General features: G+C 35.3%; 1 protein-coding gene across 1 annotated transcript in view; it reads left to right on the plus strand.

Annotated features, from left to right (window-relative positions):
* The first annotated feature begins 15,195 nt into the window (after positions 1-15,195).
* Celf2 (CUGBP Elav-like family member 2) overlaps positions 15,196-21,850 on the plus strand; it is a 672,814-nt gene continuing 666,159 nt past the window's right edge. The window contains exon 1 of the mRNA XM_090318888.1: positions 15,196-15,367. The gene's annotated coding sequence lies outside the window, so the exon portion shown is untranslated. The remainder of the gene's footprint in view (positions 15,368-21,850) is intronic.

Below are 21,850 nucleotides of genomic sequence, written 5' to 3' on the forward strand. Positions count from 1 at the left end.
ATGAACCAATCTGATGTGAAAGATGACCTACAAATAGATTCCTCTTGAGCTGTTGTTCCAGCACTGCCCTCGCCCTAGCACATCTTTGTGTCTTAGTCATAAATGTAATGAATGTCATTCAAGCCACAGGTGGAAGAAATGCTGCCAATTCCAAGATGAGTTTCATCCAAACAGTGTGTTTGTCAAATCTGTCCTTTACAAATAATTTTACCAGAAAAACACATGGCTAACACACATCTCCTAATGCTTAAATGGATGATAGGAGAGAGAGAAAGAGAGAGAGAGGGGAGGGCAGAGACTGAGAGAGACAGAGACATAGAGAGAAAGAGATAGAGAACAGATGATTTATAGATTGGTAGCTTGATAGACGTTAGGGAGTATAGAGAGTATAAATAAATGTAGAGATGTTGCAGCACAGATAGCTTTTGAAACCTATGCTTCCATCATAAAATGTCGACCTGAGGGATTGCATTTCTGCATTGATGAGCAGACTGGCAAGGTCAGTATGACTGTGTTCCTGCAACTCAAATTGTCACAAAACGAAAAGCTCTCACTGGACTTCACCCCCAATCTACTGGCTGGAGGAAGAAAACAGACCCTGAGGCATGATGGAGCCGAAGTGGGGAAGAAACAGCTCCCAGCATCACAGCTGGAGAAAAGCTTTCTCTACTTCCAGCCCATCTCCATCATCTTGTGACTTGAGCAACTTTAAGTAAGCTTTAACTACCTAAGATTCCAGGGGTTCTTTATTCAAAGCAGCCATAATTCTGCAACCTAATACAATAAGCCATCACCTTATTTAGATGCTATGTTAGTAGATACATCTGAAATGCACTCAAATAGGCCATGTTCCTAAAGGAATATGCGTGAATAAAGTAGTTCTATTAGAAATGCATAATGCAAAGAAATGTTACAGGGTCTGAGCATCCTTTCAGTTATTCTAGGACTGATTCAGGGCTGATATGCTCCCTTTGCATATCAGAAGATAAAGTTCTACACTAAAATAATGACTTATTCTTTGATTCAAGCTATGGGATCAAATTATATTATCAGAATTAGATTTCCAAACAACTATTGGGAATTACTTAAGCTGCTATTTCAAACAATCTTCTAAATCATGTCCTTTAGAACTGGTGCAGACTTAACTTGTTTGTGCCGACAAGAAAATATCAAAGAGGACCAAAATTCTAAAATATCCCAACAAGTAGAACACAATCTCACGGGACGTTAATATAAGAGACAGAGTTTCAGATCAGAAGAAGGTCCTAAAATTAGCATAAATATCCTGTCTAACTCTTTCATTTTACAGAAGGAAAACTGGTATTCCCTTTTTCAAAATGTTGCTCAGCTAATCAATGGCTTAACGAAATCTGAGATTTCTGAGTTGTCATCTACTGTATTTTATACTAAGAATTTCTATAAAAATTCTACACTGCCTTTTAGTTCTCTTTCTTTTGGGTTCCAAACTTTTATCATCTACTGATTTATAGATAAGGAAAAAGGCAATATAAAGGACTCATTCAGGGAAATTACATTTATAGAGCAACTATTATTCCCTTGAGTTTCCAAAACTATTACTATATAGAAAAGTATAACTAATCTTCTCATAATATAGTCTGGAAAATAATGTAAATACACGCCTTTATTATCCATATTTTTCTTGAGCCAGTTCTGGGGCTTGAACTTAGGGCCTGTGTGTTTTCCTTCAGATTTTTAACTCTCTTCCACATGAACCACAGATCCACTTCTGCCTTTTAAGATGATTAATTGGAGATAAGAGTTTACCCCTCAGACTGGCTTTGAATCCTGACCTTCGGATCTCACCTTAGCATCCTGAGTAGCTAGCATTACAAGAATGGGGTACAAGCACCATGGACTAATATCATATTTCAACCAAGAAAATAACCACCAGAAAAGCCAGAATATCAGAAAAAACTTCTCAATGTTCCTTCTAATATACTTTTAAGTTTGTGTACCATCCCCAGGCCTTGAACTCAGAGCCTATTGACCCCTCACACTCAGACTCCACTTTTGCTCAAAAATCATGTCACTTGAGTCCTGGCTCCAGTCAAGGGTTTTTTTTTTAAGTTTAATCAGAGTTAGAGTCTTGCAGTTTCTAATTCTCTGACTGGCTTTAAACTTGGCATCTCCAATCCCAGCCTACTGAGTAGTTGATTTCAGGCCACCAGTGCTACGAGTAGAACACACTCTTGAGAGATGAGTTACTGGTTCAAGGAAATCCCCAATATTAGTAATGGCCTTGACACAGAAAAGTCTTGATTACTTTGTCCTGTAGTCCATTCCTTGCGATTAGAAAGCCCTCTAAATATATTCTAGCCATAAGTTAGTATTTTTGTTAAAATCATATGCAAGGGTCAAAAATAGCACCTTCTCCCCCTAAAATTGCTTGTAGAGAAAATCAGTCCACAGTTAATCCATTAATAAGCTAATTTAATATAAAAGAATAATATGATCCATTCTGATGGTTTAATCACAATCGTTTTCTTCAAAGATGACTGTAGTGCTACTGTTTGAAAATGTAGAGAAATATTCACCTTTCAGAGACAGAAAATCTGCAGTGAATTTTATTCCATGCTATCCACTGGTTCATGATCACATGTATCCTTTGGATCATAAGTGGAGTAGACACACTCATCAATAAACATTGGGAAAGAATTAAGGCTGATAATCTGTTAGTAATTGCTTAAAATGATCGAATCTCTCTGCCAAGCAATGATGTGAAAGAGGAAAATGGCTGGCAAAAGGAAAAAAAAACTGTAAATAATGGAAGCCAGATATAATACAAGGCCTTCTCCACTTTGCTGATGGAGTAGTGAAGATCCTATTTTATGTGTAAAAGAAAAATTATTTCACATCACCTTTTATGGAAGCCATGTTACTAATAAATAAACATATCTGAGACATAAGAATTTGGAGTGGATAAAATCATAGCTACCTCAAATATACACATTTCTGTGTTCATGCAATATATGGCTCTATATTGTCATTTTATATAAATTTAAAATAATGAAATGACAAAGCCCACTTATGTTCTCCTCAGCTCAATTATCCTTCAGGATGGCACCCAGAAACATATTGGAATTGTATTATTACATACTAAGAAAAGCAATGAGAGTAGAATTGCATTACTATAATGGGTTTTGTTGGAGAGACAAATATACTTTTTTATTTGGCCATAATTATTATTTCACTATGAATATGTATATTATACCTCATGTAAATATTCAATGTGTAAAATAAAAATAACTTGTAAACAATACTTCAACTCAAAACAGCAAGATGGGACACCCATTTAAATAAGTTCTAAATAGCAAAACTGGAGGACTGGAGGAAAATAGGCATGTAATAGACACACAAATATAGAAATAATTAGTAGCTTCTACATAGAAAGATATGTTCAACCTCTAAATCAGCAGGACGTTTGGAGGTCATTTTCAGGGTGAGTCTGTCCCTGCCAGTCTCCTGTCTTGCATATTGGTATGTAAATGAATAGTTATCACAATAAAAGAGAGCTGTCAGCCAGGCTCTGGTGGCTTATACCTGTAATCCTAGTTACTCAAGAGGCTGAGATCTGAGAATCCTGGTTCAAAGCCAGCCCAGGCAGGAAAATGCAGGAAACTTTTATCTCCAATTAACCACCAGAAAACTGGAAGTGAAATTGTGGCTTACCCTAGAGCTTTAGCCTTGTGCAAAGGAAACTAGGGCCATAGCTCAGAACCTGAGTTCAAGCCCCACAACAGACAAAAATACTAAAAAAAAGTTCACTAAAAATAGAAGCTGTCCATGAGACCTGTAAGACCTTGTGCACCAAAGCTCTTCTACCTATAGCTGTTCCTGGATATTTAACTTGGTAGGCAATGTTTGTAGACATGGTGGTAGCTCTTAAAGCCTTAAGTCCAAGAAAGCAGTCTGGCAGACCTATACCATCAGATTCCTGCTACTCCAGCTAAAGTAATATTGGAATATAAGTGGTCATCTCTCTCAGCATTCACAACAGGAAGCACCATCCTCAGATGGTTTACAATATACAGTATATTACCATAGAACTCCATTGAACGTGACTGAGAATTAAATGACTCATTTTACCCAATACTTGGTGAGACAATAGACACCAATGTTACAGATAAGGACAGATCTGTTTACAAGCCCTTTATTTTGTTTCACTAATCAGTTTTTAATCCTTGGATAAAACTTCACTACCTGTTAGTGAAGTCATGGTACATGATAGAGCAGCCTTCCTCCCCCCCCACATATGGAAAGCTATGTTGCAAAAAAATTAGCAGATTTTGACCTTTGAATAATGTATATCATTTGAGAATCATGGAACTTGCTGTGGCTTTGATAGGAATATTGAATGAATAGGTCAAGTGAAGGAAGAATTGTATATTTATAATAGTGATTTCCAATTCACAAGCATGATGTCTCTTCATTTATTTCAGTTTCATCTCTCAATAATATTACCAGATTTTCCCCATTCTTCTCCTAACACAAATGTTGCTATGCTCATTTTTTATTTTTATTGCCATAATAAATGCATGGATACTTTTGTGATTTTTATTTCCAGTTGTTTTGCATATAGAAATGATTTTTTCTGCTAATCCTATCACCAGCTTCATTTCCAAACATCTTTATTGTTCATAATAATGAATATTCATTTTCATTTCTTTATAGACAGCTATATCTATCTTCTTATGAATAATTTTTTCAAGCTTCCTGATGCTACTAATTCTACTTCTGCTTTATTTTCAACTTTGAGAGTCTAAGAAATCCAATCACAACTAAAGGATACTAGTCCATTACACAGCTCTTGAGTTCTTTTACAGCTTTACATCTAAAATATGTGTAACTTCCCTTTTTACTAGATAGAAGAGATTTGCTTTATAAGACATTTATATATAAACAGGCATTGCAGTTAAATTATTATTATTTTTTGCCAGTCCTGGGCTTGAACTCAGGGCCTGAGCATTGTTCTTAGACGTTCTCAAGGCTAGAGCTCTTCCACTTGAGCCTTAGCACCATTTCTGGCATTTTTTTTTCTATGTATGTGGTACTGAGGAATCGAACCCGGGTCCTCGTGCATACCAGGCAAGCACTTTAACCACTAGCCAAACTCCAGGCCTCTGGAGTAAAATTATTTTTAACATTAAGGGAATCATACAGATTTCTTTTTAAATCAAGCAATATGGAGCTTACATATATAATATACATGTCATTTGGTCTTTTTTATACAATGTTAGACTTGGCTATTTCGAGGAATTTTTGTACATGTGGTAACAATTAAAATTGGTCTGGTCATACACAATGAGTTGAAGAGACATTTTTTTTTATTTTTTAACCATTTTTTTTTCTGGAAAGCTAAAGTAAAATGAGAATCACATTTTCCCTCTACTTTAAAGAACTTATAGATAAAGTCATTTGGGATTGATGAAATTTTTCTGAATTTATTCTTAATACTAACTTTAAGATATGACCATAAGATATTTAGTCTTCTCATGTCAACTTTAATATGCCATAATCCTTCATGTGCATCTTCTCATGTCAACTTTAATATGCCATAATCCTTCATGTGCATCTAAGAATTTTTTTTATTTGGTCCATGTTTTCTAATTCATTAGCATCAAGTTGTGGTTTTCTGTATGTATATTTTAAACATTTTCTTTACTTAAATTTTGCTCCTTTTATTACTATTATTAATCAATGACAAGAGAATTATCTTTTATTTGGGGGAAATAGACTTAAACATATATGGTATCTTTTATTATCTATGTCATTAGTTTCTCATTTTATTGTTCTTTTCCAATTTTATTGTGTTTTTAATCTTGTGTAAAAGTTTGCAATGAATATTAAACATTTCCTCAATTGACTCACAACATTCAATATATTTTGACATGTAATTTTATTTTATACAATTCAGTTTAGTTTCACTTAATTCTAGTTATTCTAATTTTGTTAGGATTTCTCAGCAAAATATTAGTAATTTAGAAGTACATCTAATTTGTAAATATAAAATGTATCTGTATAAATGTATAATCTGTATAAATGTATAATATTCCAAAGGTAAAATATATCCTTAACATTATAGAAAAAAGACAAAGAGTAAAAGAAACTTAAGAATCTTTACAATTACATATTGACAAACTTGCCAATAAATAACATTTATGCTATCATAAATTTTGGAATAACAGTTATAAAATATAAACTTTCACATCATTAAGATAAGAAAAACTCATACATCAAAAAATCATGAAGACCCTAATTTTTAAAAGGCAAAATAGAAGAACAAATTTCCAATAAGATATATACACCGATAGATAAATAGATCCACATATATTTAGATAGATGGATAGATAGATAGATAGATGAATGACTCATGAGAGAAAAAATATTGAAACAATTTTTATCTCAAAATCTGCATTTACTATCATTGACTAAAACTAGTAGTCCCTTTTGAAATAAAAATATCCCAAACACTCATATATCAATTTCATTGTCTATATTGCTACTGGTTTCTCATTGGAGATTCAACCCATCAAGGATTAAAAATATTTCAAAAGTATTCCATTTGAACACATACAGATGTTTTTCTCTACATTCCTTGAGCATTATGATATAAAAACAATTTACATAACATTTACATTGCTAAGGTATTGTAAGTAATCTAGAGATGATTCCTGAGGGTATATGTAGGTTGTATGCAAATTCTACATCATTTTAAAAATGGAATTTGGGCATTCATGGATTCTGCCATTTGTACAGGGTCCTGGAAACAATCACTGATGGACAAGAAGGGACAAGAGCATTTGAAATGTAAATTAATTTAATCTTTCTGCAAGTTAACTTTAGGAACACATGTATCATATGTCAAAACCTTGAGAATTGCGTGTAATTTTCAAATCACCCATCTTGCTTTTCTTTTTCCTGACCCAATAACACATTTTATTAAACTTTAACAGCAGAGAGTTTCTTTCACCGAAAGTAGAAGGAATGCATCATTCTCCAGTATTGTAAGTATCGTTTGTGTGTTTGGTTTTTATCAGCTTCAAATATCTTCTAACGGATAATTTTAAGTATACAAATTCTTATCTTTCCACTTAAGAATTGTCCTAACTACAGGCATTCAAGTAACTCAAGTTCTGTGACTTCATGATTACAATCAACATGCTTTCATTCTCTAGCATACATCTGCTCTTTAAATGGAGGAAAACAGGACTGTGGAGTTTGGAAAAATAAACTGGGGGGGACCACCAAAACCCCATTCTACCAAGTCCAAGCTCAAACATGTGTCCCCCATTTTCATATGTTGAAATCTTTACCTCTCATACGTCACAAGATGCAGTCTTTAGAGAATTAAATCAGTAGGACACAGCAGCTCAATGCCTGTAGCTCTTCAGGAAGACTGCAGTTCAAAGCCAGCCCAGACAGAAAGAAAGGTCACAAGAACTCCTTCATCTTAACCAATAAAATCTGGATGCGGTAGCACATACCTGTCATTCAGCTATCATGAAGTGTAAGTAAGCTAATGCTTGTACACACTGCTTGCTAGAGTTTGCCCAGTTTCACAAAAATTGGCAAAGTTCCACAATTTCTTGTTGAATCATGGCTAGATGTCAAAGCCTCTTTCTTAAAAAACAAACAACAAAGCCAGTATTTTTTGTCCTTTTTCAGAGCTTTTTTTTTTCATTTCTTTGGGATAAGCAATATTTCAAAAGCTATGGTTTCATATCTCTCACTGAAAGTTAGCCCAGGAGCTTGAACATATTCTCAAAAAGTATGCCATACTTTAAAGTAGAGGCTCAATGTACAATTAGATGAGCCACTATTGTAGATTGAAATTTCATAGAGAACTGACTTACTGAGTTAATTCATTGATTGATTTCCTAGGGATTGATTTATTTTATTAATTCATTTGAATTGGTTGCATGATATTTGCATCCTACCTTATACATGTTCCAGCAGCCCTTTAAACGTTTTTCTATGGTGATCTTGACTGTCTTTAGTTAACTGAACTCCTCTAGTCTTCATATTTTATTCCTCACTTGTAGAAGCCTATGTTTTCCATAATCCCTGTTTGTCACTGCTCTTGAGAATCACTCTTTCTTTCTATATATTTCTTTTGCATCAACACTCTGGGTGTATCCCTGTTCATTCTCCTGGCTTAAATGTAAACTCTCCCAAACAAGCCATGTAGACAATTGTATTATCAGAAAACAAAACTAAAAAAAAAAAGGCAAATGGTTAAATTTCCCTTGCTTCACAAAATACACATTACTTTTACTTCATTTTTCTCTAAGGAAATGTCGAATCACAGGAATCGTCGAAATCATTCTTATCTTGTTTCTGACTCTGGAGGGAGACCTGTGGCATTTTAACATTAAATATAGTGCCTGTCATAAGCTGTAGGTACATGACAATGACAAGATTAAAGTCAGCTTTGTCCTACCAAGGTTTGTTAAGGAATTCACTCATGTAAAAGCTTAAAATACGTCTGCGTTGTTCTGGCCTCAACACTAAAAGTACATCTACTGAGTCATTTGAAGAAAGCTATTTATGTCTTTGTTCCGTGTGTTTTTTAATGCTATACTTCTCCATGTAGCCCATTTGCAAGACTGTACACAAACCTAGGCATAGTGGATAGAAGTATGCTTACTGCAAGTTCTGTGGCTCTGTTACTTAGTTTCTTCCTCTCTTCAGGACGCTCCCCTAGACTCTTTCTCCCTGCTAGACACTCTGCTACTTCCCATCTCAGTTGGAAAAGAGAATGTGTACCCACAGGGCACAGTGCCTCCACAGGAAAGATTCCTGATCAGACACTCACACTCACCACTGTAGTTGTCTGTGACGTTGTCTTTTCTCCATGAGTCTGAAAGCGAACACTGTCTCCTCCAAATGCTGTCTCCAGAGACATGGACAATGTCTGGAAGACGTTGGGTGCTTCATAGTATCTAATTAAATACTCTTATATGTTTTATTTGTATTTAAAAGTTGAGGTAGACGAATTTTTGGTTATTCGGAGGCATTATTAAAATTTTGAACAGATCAAACTCTACTGTGAGAAGCTGGGCTGCACAACTGAGATCTGTTGTATGTACAATATACAGGTCTTTCAGCAAGAAAGTTTTGCTAACACTTCGAGATTTTTTTGTTAAAGAATTTTCTGTGGTTGGCTTTTATTTAATGAAGACAATGATCCATGCCTTCTTTTCCTCAGTGTATGGGTTGTTAAGAACTATTGCAGCTTTCTTACTTATAGTATTACTTTGGACATGGATTGGATTCCTTGTTTCCTTTTGTATTTGTGTCTCATTTTTTGTCTGTTTTCTGAAATATGTACTCTTTTTTTATGTTGTCAAATGATATTCCCTGTAAACTACCTTAAAGATAAAATTCTTCCAGGAGTAATATCTTATTGTCGTGATCCATGCAAGCTCAATCTATTTTAAATGGTACTGGCAGATAATTTGTCTCTCAGTAATTTGTCTTTTAATAACTATGACATGATCTACTTCAAATACTTCAGTAGTTTTTCATTGCTTCTGGGGTAAGGCACAACCTTCTACAGAGTTCCATGTAGTATCTCTCTTAACTTTTTGCCTCTCTATTCTGTGTTGACCTGTTAATATAAGTATATCATGCCTATGTTTTAACTTAATGATTCGTAAAATAGAAATAAATGAGTTTCTGTTTCAATATATTGGCTTGCCTTTCCACAAAAATTATAAGGTAATATATTTTATTTTCACAAGAGTGAACTTCAAAAGAGTTAGCTTTGTTCATGTTTGTTGTTTTGAATTATATTAGGCTCTATTTGCCTAATATAAATATGCCAGAAAGTTTAAGCCATGTTGTAAAAAGCTGAGAGAGAATGCATATATGTATATATACGCATATATATGCATATAACTATATATACATATATACACATGTATATAATGTATATGTGCATGTGTTATGTAAATAATGTATGTCATGTCTGACATATCTGATATATGTGTATGATATGTCCTACATATAAATAGCTACCATGAAGTTTATTTTATAAAATGAATATAGTAAGAAATTAATAAGATAATATAACAATATGCCATAGTAAAATTATTTAAAACCTATGAATTGTTCATTTCTAATATTCTCCCATTTAATATTGTCAGAATAGTGTTGGCTTTGAATTACCTAAACCACAGAAATCAAAACCCCAGATAAAAGAGGTCCAGTGCACATCAATTCTGTTAAGTACAGAAGATCATGGCTTAGAGAAAGGAACTCTCTCCTACAAAAATAAATAAATTATAAACAAAACTTAAAACCCACATTCTTACCAATGGATTGGAAATAAAATCTAATAGCAAGTTATTTAACTGTGCCTTTCTAACAATATCAAAAAGCAGAAATGAAGTCTATGAGCACTTGGGCAGAGCATCCATGCAATGGTGAAACTTCCTTTTAAATCGATAAGGGTTCCAATTTGGGAAATTAATAAGCAAGCACTAAAAGGCAGGTTCTGAAACAAAGAATACTTCCAGTTCAGATCAGTATCTATGGCTGGGTAGTGAACCACCTGAAGAAAGGTAATTTCGGCAGTAATTCAGGGATGTCTTGGCATTTTCTTCTTGATTCTCTTGGTTACCCAAAAGGCATTCCCTTAGTCTATTAGATGCTCTATGAATCTTCTCCTTCAAAATCCTGTACATTTGTGGTCCAAGCAAAATCGAATGCATATATAGTCTTCAAAATCCAGTGCCATCACTGGGTTAAGTGTTGTGTATTATCTGCATGCCCACTTATTGCTATCTGTCACTTAAACATTTCTTGTTATTTTTTTGCGAAATTCTAGCTGCCAATTTTGCCAGAAATGACTGTTTCTGTGAAATGTTATTCTCTCCCCCCCTCTTCCTTTCCCTCTCCCTCGCCCTCTGTTCTCTCTTTGACTCTCTATTTTCCATGACCTGCAGTCTTCTCCTTCCTATCTTTGTTTTGATATTTCAGAAATGCCATGATACTTCATGCATCACCCCCCAACCTCAGCACAAGCAGTTCAGGGACATGCTGTTTACCCATTTGTCCTACTCTCACCTTTCATTTCCTATTATTTCCAGAGTTGAATTCAATCTAAAAGCACAGTTCACTTGTGGAATGCTTTCCATTCTCTGTAAGAATATGGCAACAAGTTGGAAATGGAATGTCAAAAGTTTAAATCACCTTGTTGCCTTTGTTAGTTTCTAGGCCAAGTACCAATCTCTGTTTAGCTTCCTTTACTCTTTAAATACCCGAATGAAATTGTCCACTGGTTATAAAGAAAAAGAAATGGCTGTGATTCGTCTAGGTCTCTGCCCATATAGGTTTTAAGGTAAAAATTCAAATTAAACTTTTCATAAATGAATTAAATGGTTCCATCAATGAAGATACAGTTTCAAAAATATAAACCATGAGTCCCAATGGCAGGCTGTTTGTTGTTGTTGTTGTTGTTTTTGCCAGTCCTGGGCTTGAGCTCAGGGCCTGAGCACTGTCCTTGGATTTTCTCAAGGCTAGAGCTCTACCACTTGAGCCTCAGCACCATTTCTGGCTTTTTTCTATATATGTGGTACCGAGGAATCGAACCTGGGTGTTTGTGCATGCTAGGCAAGCACTCTACCACTAGGCCAAACCCCCAGCCCGGCAGGCTGTTTTTTAATAGCAGGATTGAGATAAATATTTCCTAGTGATTCAGTTTCCAGGGCTTAATTATGATAGCTAAATGGTACATAATGAAAGTGAAACATTTTGTGAAAATTCTTCTGAAGGAAAATTTTACCAGGTTAACCACTGATATAACAGAGATATCACGACCATGTAACACACCATAAACTTTTGCCCAAAGGACACAGAAATAAAGCCACACTGACTGGATTAGGTACACACTTGTCAAAAAGTAATACCATCATTTTAGTGTTGGCGAGAACTCTGAAAGTGACATTGATATTCAGTTGTTCATTAGAATGGACAACTTTCAAGCATATTCATTTGATATGACTTACTGTGTGACACTATATAGAGTCAAAGGTGTGATTTTAAGTACTTTGCTAATAAGCATATTAGGTATGTTTCATTAAAACCCAGCTCTATGTTTTGAAAGTCCTCTCCAATGTCTCCCACGGTATAAATCTCCCAACAAACATGTAAGGATTTATTGTGAAGAGGTTCATTTTCTATCTTAATTTCATTCTCCTCATAGTACCCATTAAATACTTCTGAAGTAACCGGTTAAGCATCTATTAGGTGTTTTACACAATTTTCTAAAACCTAGGCTCTATTTAAACCAAAATGTTCATTCACTAATAGTCAATGTCAAGATCTTTGTGTTGACAAACATAATATTTAGGTAATTAATATTAGTAAGCAATGATGGTCATAAGGCATTCTTCCTTATTCATTTAAAACAAACATCCAGAATATAGACTGTTGTGTACTACTCTGAGTAATATATTATTATTTAACATATCTGTTATTTCACTCATAATGATACCAAATTATATAGCCAGTTTTTGCATGTTTATGATCATAAGGTGAAAAAACAATTTTAAAAAGCATTATCATTTGGATTTTTTCAGATTTACCTTTCTTTTCTTTCTAGAACTTTCTCTTGAAAAGGAAAAGATTGAGGGGAAGCCACTTGAAATTATAGAATGCTTCAGGAAGATTTTTTTTTAAAAAAACTCCCCAATTAAGTCTTTTGAAAAATCTACGCATAATGCTTTCTAAGCCAAGTCACGGGTTGGTTTTATTGCATTTTATGCTGTGACAAAGTACCATAATTAGCACATTGGTATAATTTACCACTGTTTCATTACAGCTGATTGCCTAACTACCTGGGAAGTTAACGTGCCTTCTTGAACACTTGACCTGCCTTATTTTTCCTTGCGGTAGTTGTGAGTGGGAATTGAGCCAAAACATTCATCACTAACTGTGATAGAAAAAAATAATCCCGATGGAAGTTACAATGTAAGGAAAACACACCATTTTGCTCTTTGCTTCCTTGAGTCCATTTTCAGTTTGTAATGATGCAACTTCAAATAACAGGACAAATATCTGATATCTAGCTAAAGTTTTCTCCATTTAAAAAAACCCAATCCTGTTTATTTATTTTAGTCTCTTAACTGTTTCTCTCTTGAAAGTCTGACTTTGAAAAGTGAAGTGCATTACAACAGCCCCCACTTGACTTCATAGCACTCTAGAAATAGCAAAAGCTACTTAAACGGTGTGAGGTAGGGATAAGGGAAACTTATTTTGTTTTATCTTTTAAGTAGTTGAACAAAGAAGTTGTCATTTAACAAAGCATTGTATAAATAAAGTGCATCTTCATCAATGTCACACTTTTCAACATCCTCACCTATCCCTCTCCTTCCCATTCCCTCCCTTATTTTTCATAATTTTTTAGTATATACATTAAATTCTTGACTGCATCCCTACCCCCTTCTCTTTATCCATGGACTACTCTCCTCTTGGCCCTATCCCTTGCCAGTAGCCATTAAGTGATGTTTATTCTGATTGGCTTTGACATTGCCTTTCTAAGGAGTTACAATATTGGAGCTTTCCATTGAGTCTACCATATTTCCATTAATATATTTTTAAACTCTTGCATATAACCCAACATTTTTATTTATAGGATTATAGTTATAGGATTATAGATTATAGGATTATAGATTAGGATTAGCATAACTGTTTATTTTTTCCACTCCTGGGGCTTGAATGCAGGGCTGGAGCACTGTCCTTGAGCTTCTTTTACTCAAAGCTAGCACTCTACCACATAAGCCACAGGACCATTTCCAGCTTTTCCTGTTTCTGTGGTACTGAGAAATGGAACACAAGGCTTCATGCATGCTAGGCAAGTATTCTACCACTAAGCTACAATTCCAGCTCCAGCTTAATATTTGTACTGCAAAAATTATCAAGCAAAAGTAGATTGAACATTACCAAGTCATCAAGAGAAAGGTTTTTTCCAAGTCTTAGCCAGTGGCAAAGAACTGAGCGCATTACATCATTTTCTCCTTCTGCCACTCCCAACCAAGTGGGCTTACCAAAGAGGAAAAGAAATCGCCATAATGACCAAAATATTCTTACATTAGAGTAATCAGAAGACTTAAAAGAAATTCATATTTCACTAGAAAAACCAGTGCTGCTGTAGCCAACAGTGCTGAGACAAAGAAGCAAATTTGCAGGCGACCCCGGGGCAGTTGAAGGTTGTGATAACTTCAAAACTGAAGTAGTCTAGCCCATCCTCATCTGCAAAGAGAAACAATAGACCAGCTTGTGGAGAATTCTGTGTAAGCAATTTATCTACTCCCAGTAGAGTGTGTTTTATTAGCTTTCATAATTCCTCTGCTACAAACTCACAGTATGCTGCATATTAAGTAACACATTTTGTTGTTGCTAGAATTAAAGGGCTATAGGCAACACCTTAAGCTAAATTTGCTCTGTGTACCAATTCTATCCATTGATCTTTAGTGACAGTTTTCCATCTTGTGAGCCTCATGATAGATATTTTGTGTTTGCTTATGAAGAGTCAGGTTTTAATATGTCGTCTTTCTTAGAGGATACTGATGCTTCATGCTCAGACATATTTCACTTGAATTATTCTTGGGATCACATACCTAATAAAAAAAAAGTCCGAGGAGAAATGCAAACCCTAATACTTCAGCTATTTCTGTCCCAGAAATTCCTAGAAAATAGTCATGTTTGTGAGGGAAAGACAGCCTAGAAGGTGCTTTGAAACAGGTGACCTGGACAAAAAGAAAAGCAAAAGATATGTCTACATGTATAGAAGTAGTACAATTGTTATATAAATGATATTAAGACTAAGAAGAGGAATGGAATGATAAAGGTTAACAGTAAGCAAACTCAGCACCGTGAGGTATGGTGGGCTTAGGGAATTTCGTGTAAATACCTCCGATGGGAACTGCAGAATACCTTTTCAGGGACGATTTCTAGTTAGTGGGACAAGTCAGATTCAAGCAATAGACAGAATGGTCCCAGCAAGCTTATTGCCTCCTTTTTATGTTGTTGTTGTTGTTGTGTTTGCACAGTAGCTGTCAGTTTCAGCCTTTGCAGGTAGTGGAGCCCGGCAGGAAGGGGCGGGACTCAGCGATGCAGCCTGAACTGAGAGCAAATTTAAATTACTGAGCCCTTTTTCCCCCCCTTTTTTTATTTTTCTACTCTGCGACAAACTGAAAAGATTCCAGCACGCTAATTTAACCACCCCGCTTCTTCTTTGCCTTTCCCCCCCTCCTCTTGTCTCCCTGCTTCCAGGATAATTAAAAGAGAAACCTGTAAAAAATCGACATTCCTGTGAGCGGGTTGGTGTTGCAACGTGCTGGTAAGAAAATGAATTTAATTTTTTTAATCTTTTTTTTGGCTTTTTTCTTTTCTTTTTTTCCTTTTTTTTTTTTTTTTAAAGAGCTGAAGGCTTTGTCTGTCTAATGCAGTCATAAGCCTGCCTTCCCTGCCGTGAGGGTCTGGCATGCGATGAAAAGGTGTAATTGTCTAATAGATGACCTTCCCGTCATACTTATAATAGGTAATAACAGCATTTCTGTCTACCCTGGTGCTGTTTATGCCTGTAAGCTGACTATCTGGCCGGTTGTAATAAGGAGAAGATTGTCGCCCTATTACAATAAGTTGTTGATTGTTTGAGGTTGGAGTTCCAGCACCCTGTCAAAAAGAATCTGTGACTTTCTCCAAGTTACTGCCTGAAGGGGGTAGGGGGTGATTTGAGTCCCAAGAAGGACCCTGAAAAATCATCACTTTCCACTGATTACTTCTGCAGCAGGAAGTATACAGTGAGGAAACTTTCTTTCTTTAGGAAAACTGTAGTTATTACAAAGCATCTTTGGTCCAGTTAATGAAATAGATGGAGGGCAGTCTCAGGAAAGTTAATTTAGTCCCTTTCATCTGTAAGTAGCCTGGAGTTCATTAGACAGTCAGCTGTTGAGGGACCTACATCATTTGAGGACCTTGGACTGGAGGTGGCAACTTTAGACTTTCAAAGGACAAATTTTAATTCAACTCAATTAAATTCAACAAGTCTCTCCGTAAGACTCTGCCTTGGAAATGTAACAGAGAAAGTCTTTCCTTGCCTGTTGTACTATTGCTGGGGAGAAACTGAAATCGAGCTGAGTAAATGTTTGGCAAGCAGGTTTTATTTTTTTCTATCCTTTAGAACCAACCAAGTCACTTAAGACAAAAATGTATGATTCTGGGCTGTAAGATAAAGTTCTCATGGTTACATTTCGTATGACTGATGGACCTCATTTTCAGCTGTGTGTGTAAATGTTGCTTATGTCAATTTGCAGCAATGAACCATATATTTTACTTTTATCTTAATATTATAAAAATGAAATACACAAAAGCTCTTCCCTTTTTTCTCCTGGTCCTCTTTCTCCTCCTCCTACTCCTCCTCCTCCTCTTCTTCTTCTTATTATTATTATTTCAATAATAATAATAATAATAATAATAATAAGAGAAGTCCATGTGCTAAACTTTTAGCTTACCCAGATTTCTGGTGACATAGAGAAAGACTTAAATTTGTCAGTTTATTTCAATTTGGATTAACAAAAAAAAACAGAAATGAGGAATTCCTTTCTTGTTTTATTGGAGCTTAAAAGCACATGTGAAAGATCAAGACATACAATTTGTTGTTCATAGTTCTTTAAACAATGTTCTTGGAATGATTTGTTGTTCTGCATTGTTCTTTGAAAATGGTGATTGTTTTCATTGAGTTTGTTTCTTTGTAGATGAGAAGAAATATAATGGAGAGATTTGCAAAAGCACTATATCGTTACCAAGTACCATGGAAAGTTGTGGTGGCTGTTGTTTGTTTGTTTGTTTTCTGAAGAATAAAATCTTCTTGGAAGGTTTGAAGGTTGTATACCGGTGTGTGTCAGGGAGACTGAGCAATTCCACACACCAGGCATTCCCTCACCGGTCTCTGTAGTGACTCTAATTGTATCGTTTCTATATTTAACATCTCTGAACCTTGCTGCCGTGAGAGCATCACACGAGCTCTCTCCAGATTACTCGAAGAATCTAAAAAGACCTCACCACATTAGGAATAAAAAAAATGTCAATTGTTAGAATAATTTCTGCCTCTTTACAACAAGAGACAATGTTATAGATTTAATAGTTCATTTAAAAAGAAAACGTGTTCTTATCTACCAGTAACTGTCTATTAGCAACATTTCAGTTCTAATTGGAATAAATTGTTGCCCAGTAACAAGCAACTAACTCCACAGTGACTTTCAATAACTGAAAATAACTCTGAAGAGCTAAATTAGAGTCAACAGGCAGCATTTGTCTTTCTTAATGGTGGAGGGAAAAACGAATCATTTCTTTATCATTTTTTTCATTCTCTTTAAATTCTCCAATTTTTGATACTCCTTTTTGCAAATTTCCAATCGGTCAAAATTCTGTGTATAGAAGAGTGGAGGTGCAGGGAGCTTTGCAAATTCTCACAGTTCTGTCTCAAAATAAGGATATGGGAAGATAATAAGCACAACCTTAACTACTACTGTTAAGATTCTGGGCTTGCAACACCCTTATGTGTGAAAAGTTGCTATCATCTTTTGCAGCAGTACGTAATGTAAAATTGTGGGTTTTGCTGTAGGACCCTGTCATTTGAACTACTAATCAGTCCATAATTCTATACATTGCAGGGGTTAAAACCATGCCCACCCTCATTAATAAAATAGTGAATAACATTAAAATTACATTTACCGTATCTTTTTTTTAATAATTTAGGCTAGCCCCAAATTCTGACACCTAAGCAAGCATATTATCAGAATGCCATTTCTTCTTTTTTTTCCTGGCAGAACTGCTTTAACATGATCATTTCCAGAGTGAAATTCTTTGACAATTCATTCTTTATTTGCCATTAAGTACTTGTGGCATTGGGGAATACTTTGCACAGGTGTTAAAATAGAAAAAAAAATCTGATTAAAAAGAGTTTATATTGTTACTTTTCATACAGACAAAATTACCTATGGAGCCAGGACAAAAATATAAAGGCAACGAGAAACTTTTAGAATCACTTTCTGAAAATGTAACTCTGAGTGTCTGCCTGATCTGTTGTAAATGTACAGAGTATCATGTATACAACAGACAATCTCTTGGAATCTATGGGGAAAAGTAAAATATAAAGGCTATATCTTAGTAATGTAGATGCAACTGGTAAACTAGCAACACTAATGTGATTAATTCATGTATGGTAAACTTAATACTGTATTAGGACAACAATCACTCATTATGTGGCTTTTGTTTCTATATCCTGGAGGTCCTCACATTTAGTGTCACACTTAGCCTTATGTATCTAGATTTTGTTCTATTGTGAATCTCTGCTAGGAGAGCCCAAGGTTTCTACTGATTATGACAAATGAGGGAAAGCATTGAGCCTATGTTCCTTTGAGTCTGGCTTACTTCACTTAATATGATTTTTTCTAAGTCTTTCATTTCCTCACAAATGGGGCGATGTCATTCTTTCTGACAGCAGCATAGAATTCCATTGTGTACAAATACCACAACTTGTTGATCCACTCATCAACTGAGGGACATCTGGGTTGGTTCCATATCTTTGCTATGGTAAATAGTGCTGCAATGAACATCATTGTGCTAGTGGATTTAGTATGTCCTTGTTTCTGGAGGATTGGGTAAATGCCAAGTAGTGGGTGAGTTTCTTAATTATAAAAGAGAAGAAGCAAGCCAGGCACCCATGGCTCACACCTGTAATCCTAGTTACTCAGGAGGCTGAGATCTGAGTATCACAGTTGGAAGCCAACCCAGGCAAGAAAGTTTGTGAGACTCTTACCTCCAGTAAACCTATCTAAAAATCCAGAATGGAGCTGTGGCTCAAGTGGTAGAGCATTAGCCATGAGCAAAAGAAGCTCAGAGACAGCACCCCAGTACTGTGATTGAGTGAAAGTACTGTAAACACTCCAACTGCTCTTTATAAATGGCTTCGGCTATTCTTGGTTGCCCTCCTTGTCATATAAATTTTATTTATTTTTCAAAAATTTAAAGATTTATTGAAATATAGCAAGGCTAAAGTAGGGAGAAATAGAAAAGAAGAAATGTTTCCTCCTCTTCATTCAGAAAATGGGAGTTAAAGACTCCCATATAAATTTTAGAAGTAGCTTGTAAATTTTTACCCCAGTAACAACCCTGCTGAAATGTTTATTAGTAGCCCCTTAAATATATAGTTCAATTTGTAGAACTGACATTTTAACTATATTCATGGTGCCATCCATAAATAGTTATTGTACTTAGTGGTTCTTTAATTTCCTTCAGCTGATGGACTGTAGCTTTCAGTACAGAAGTATTTCCTAAGTTTTTTGTTTCAATTGATTGCTAAGCATGAAAAGTTTGGGGGATTTTATTTTATTTCCCAAGTGCTGTGTCTATTTCATAAAAGCTATAGATTTTTGCATAATAACCTCTTTCAGAGCTACCTTGGCAAATTAATGTATCAATTCTATTATGCATTTTAATGCATTTATGTATATATACACATATATAGTCACATATATGTATAATTTTTATACATACACACATATATACATACATACACATATAATCACACAAATGTGTACATGCATAGATGTATATACACACATGTATACATCTATGCATATATACTTATACACCGTGTAAATCTATGAATGTATATTCATGTATAGATATATGAATGTATTTGTGTGTATATTTATACATACATTTTTATAACAAAATATTTCTAATGCATAATACATACTGTAATGCATTATTTTTAGCAGTTTAACAATTGTACAGAGTGTCCACTGCTTCTTGATGAGGCTCATCCCACCCCCTATCCTTTCCCTCCACCCCTTATCCTTTTCCTCTGTCTATCACATCTCCCACTTCCTGTTTGCATGTGTACATTGAGCATTGTGACTGAATTTTTCCTATCAACCCCTTTCCTGTTTGTCCACTCTCTCCCCTCTAGTCCCCCACCCTCAACCTACGCTTTTCTCTCTGATAGCCCATCTGTTAAACTGTCTGGTAATCGCTACAGGGTTTATTTCATAGAGATTCACTCCTGCTTATACCACATTCTGGTCAACTAGCTCGTGTGTATGTGTATGTGCTTCTGTGAGGGTGTCCAGAGAGGTGGTATTTGGGGGAAATGGTCCAAAAAGATATTTTAAGAATTCTTTAATACAATGTCATCCTGGGTTGTTGTTTTTTTTTAAAGTCACTTTTAATCTTTTCCTTAGCTACTTGAAATATCTAGAACAACCAGTCAAATGAGAAAGTATGGAAGTGAACACCTATGACCTCATAGAGAGGAAATGCTCCAGAAAGGCTTTCATAGATACCTTTCACTACAAGCAGGAAGTCTCTTGAAGTTCTTACTAGATAATCAATCTTACAGTGGGAATGGCCTATCCTTACTGTGTGCTGAGGATTTGATTTAATATTGTTAAATTAAAAAGGGGGGGGAAACAAGATGAGGGTGGGGGTGGGGGAAGGGACATGGGGACCAAGACATGAGAAAGAGTATCAATGTATGTGAAGTAATGCACCTTCCATCTGGCGAATGTAATGTAACCCTTCTATTAATTACAATAAAAATTATATGGAAAAAATATTGTTCAATTAAGGAAGGATTTTTGTCCCTAGATTCATAAGGGATCATGGTCGGTAACTTTTTCTAATTTTTTGGTGTGCCTAAGTCTCATAAAATAGATGTGGAAAATATTTCTTTCCCATTTATTTTATTAGCTAATTTGTGTCAGAGAGTATTGCTTTATCTCCTTAACCATTTGTCAGAATTTAACAGTAAGCTCTGTTCCTATAGTTTTCTTTGTTTTCCTTGCCATGTTTGGTTAGATGACTACATAATTAATTTCAGTCATTTCTTCATCTTATACAACTTAGCTTTAAAGTTAATTTTCCCAATTACTCTGTTAGTGGTAGCCTACAAATTTTCTATTATATTATTTTCTTGTCATTTCGTTTACCATAATTTATAGGGCTGCAGTTGTGGTTGAAGTGGGAGAACAAGTAACTAATAAATGTGAGGCCCTGAGTGCAAGCCCCAATTCCATTTGTAAAGGAGGAGGAGAAAGAAGAGGAGGAGGAGGAGGAAGAAGGAGGAGGAGGAGGAAGAAGGAGGAGGAGGAGGAGGAGGAGAAAGAAGGAGGAGCAGGAATCCTAATTTATTATGTGGATGCTTTTCCCGCATTGAATTTGGGAGCCTATATTTAATTCCCAAATATATAGATGACATTTCAATGCTATTTTTTTTTTGCCAGTCCTGGGCTTGAGCTCAGGGCCTGAGCACTGTCCTTGGACTTTCTCAAGGCTAGAGCTCTACCACTTGAGCCTCAGCACCACTTCCGGCTTTTTTGTATGTATGTGGTACCAAGGAATCGAACCCGGGTCTTCATGCACACTAGGCAAGCACTTTAACCACTAGGCCAAACTCCCAGCCCTCAATGCTATTTTTTATTTCATTCCCATTCTAGTAAGAAAGCATACCTAATAAGATCTATTTTGCTTATTTAGCAACGTATTACTTATCTTATTGAAAATTCCAGATGCATATAGTAGAATATGAACATCAACGCAGTGTTTACAGCTGCTGTGTAGATTCATACTGTCCTTTGGTCTTCTGTTTCCTCATGTTTTGTTGTTGTTGTTGTTTGTCTGTCTATTCTATCAGTTCCTGAGAGTGGAACACAGCCTACACCAATACATATAGATTTTTCTCTCACCCTAGAACTTTTACAATTTTGGTCCATATATTTGAAGCTATATTATTTGATGCATATAAATTCACATTTAT

Source organism: Megascapheus bottae, chromosome 26, assembly GCF_031878675.1.
Source record: "Megascapheus bottae isolate mThoBot1 chromosome 26, mThoBot2.hap1, whole genome shotgun sequence".
Taxonomy (NCBI): Eukaryota; Metazoa; Chordata; class Mammalia; order Rodentia; family Geomyidae; genus Megascapheus; species Megascapheus bottae.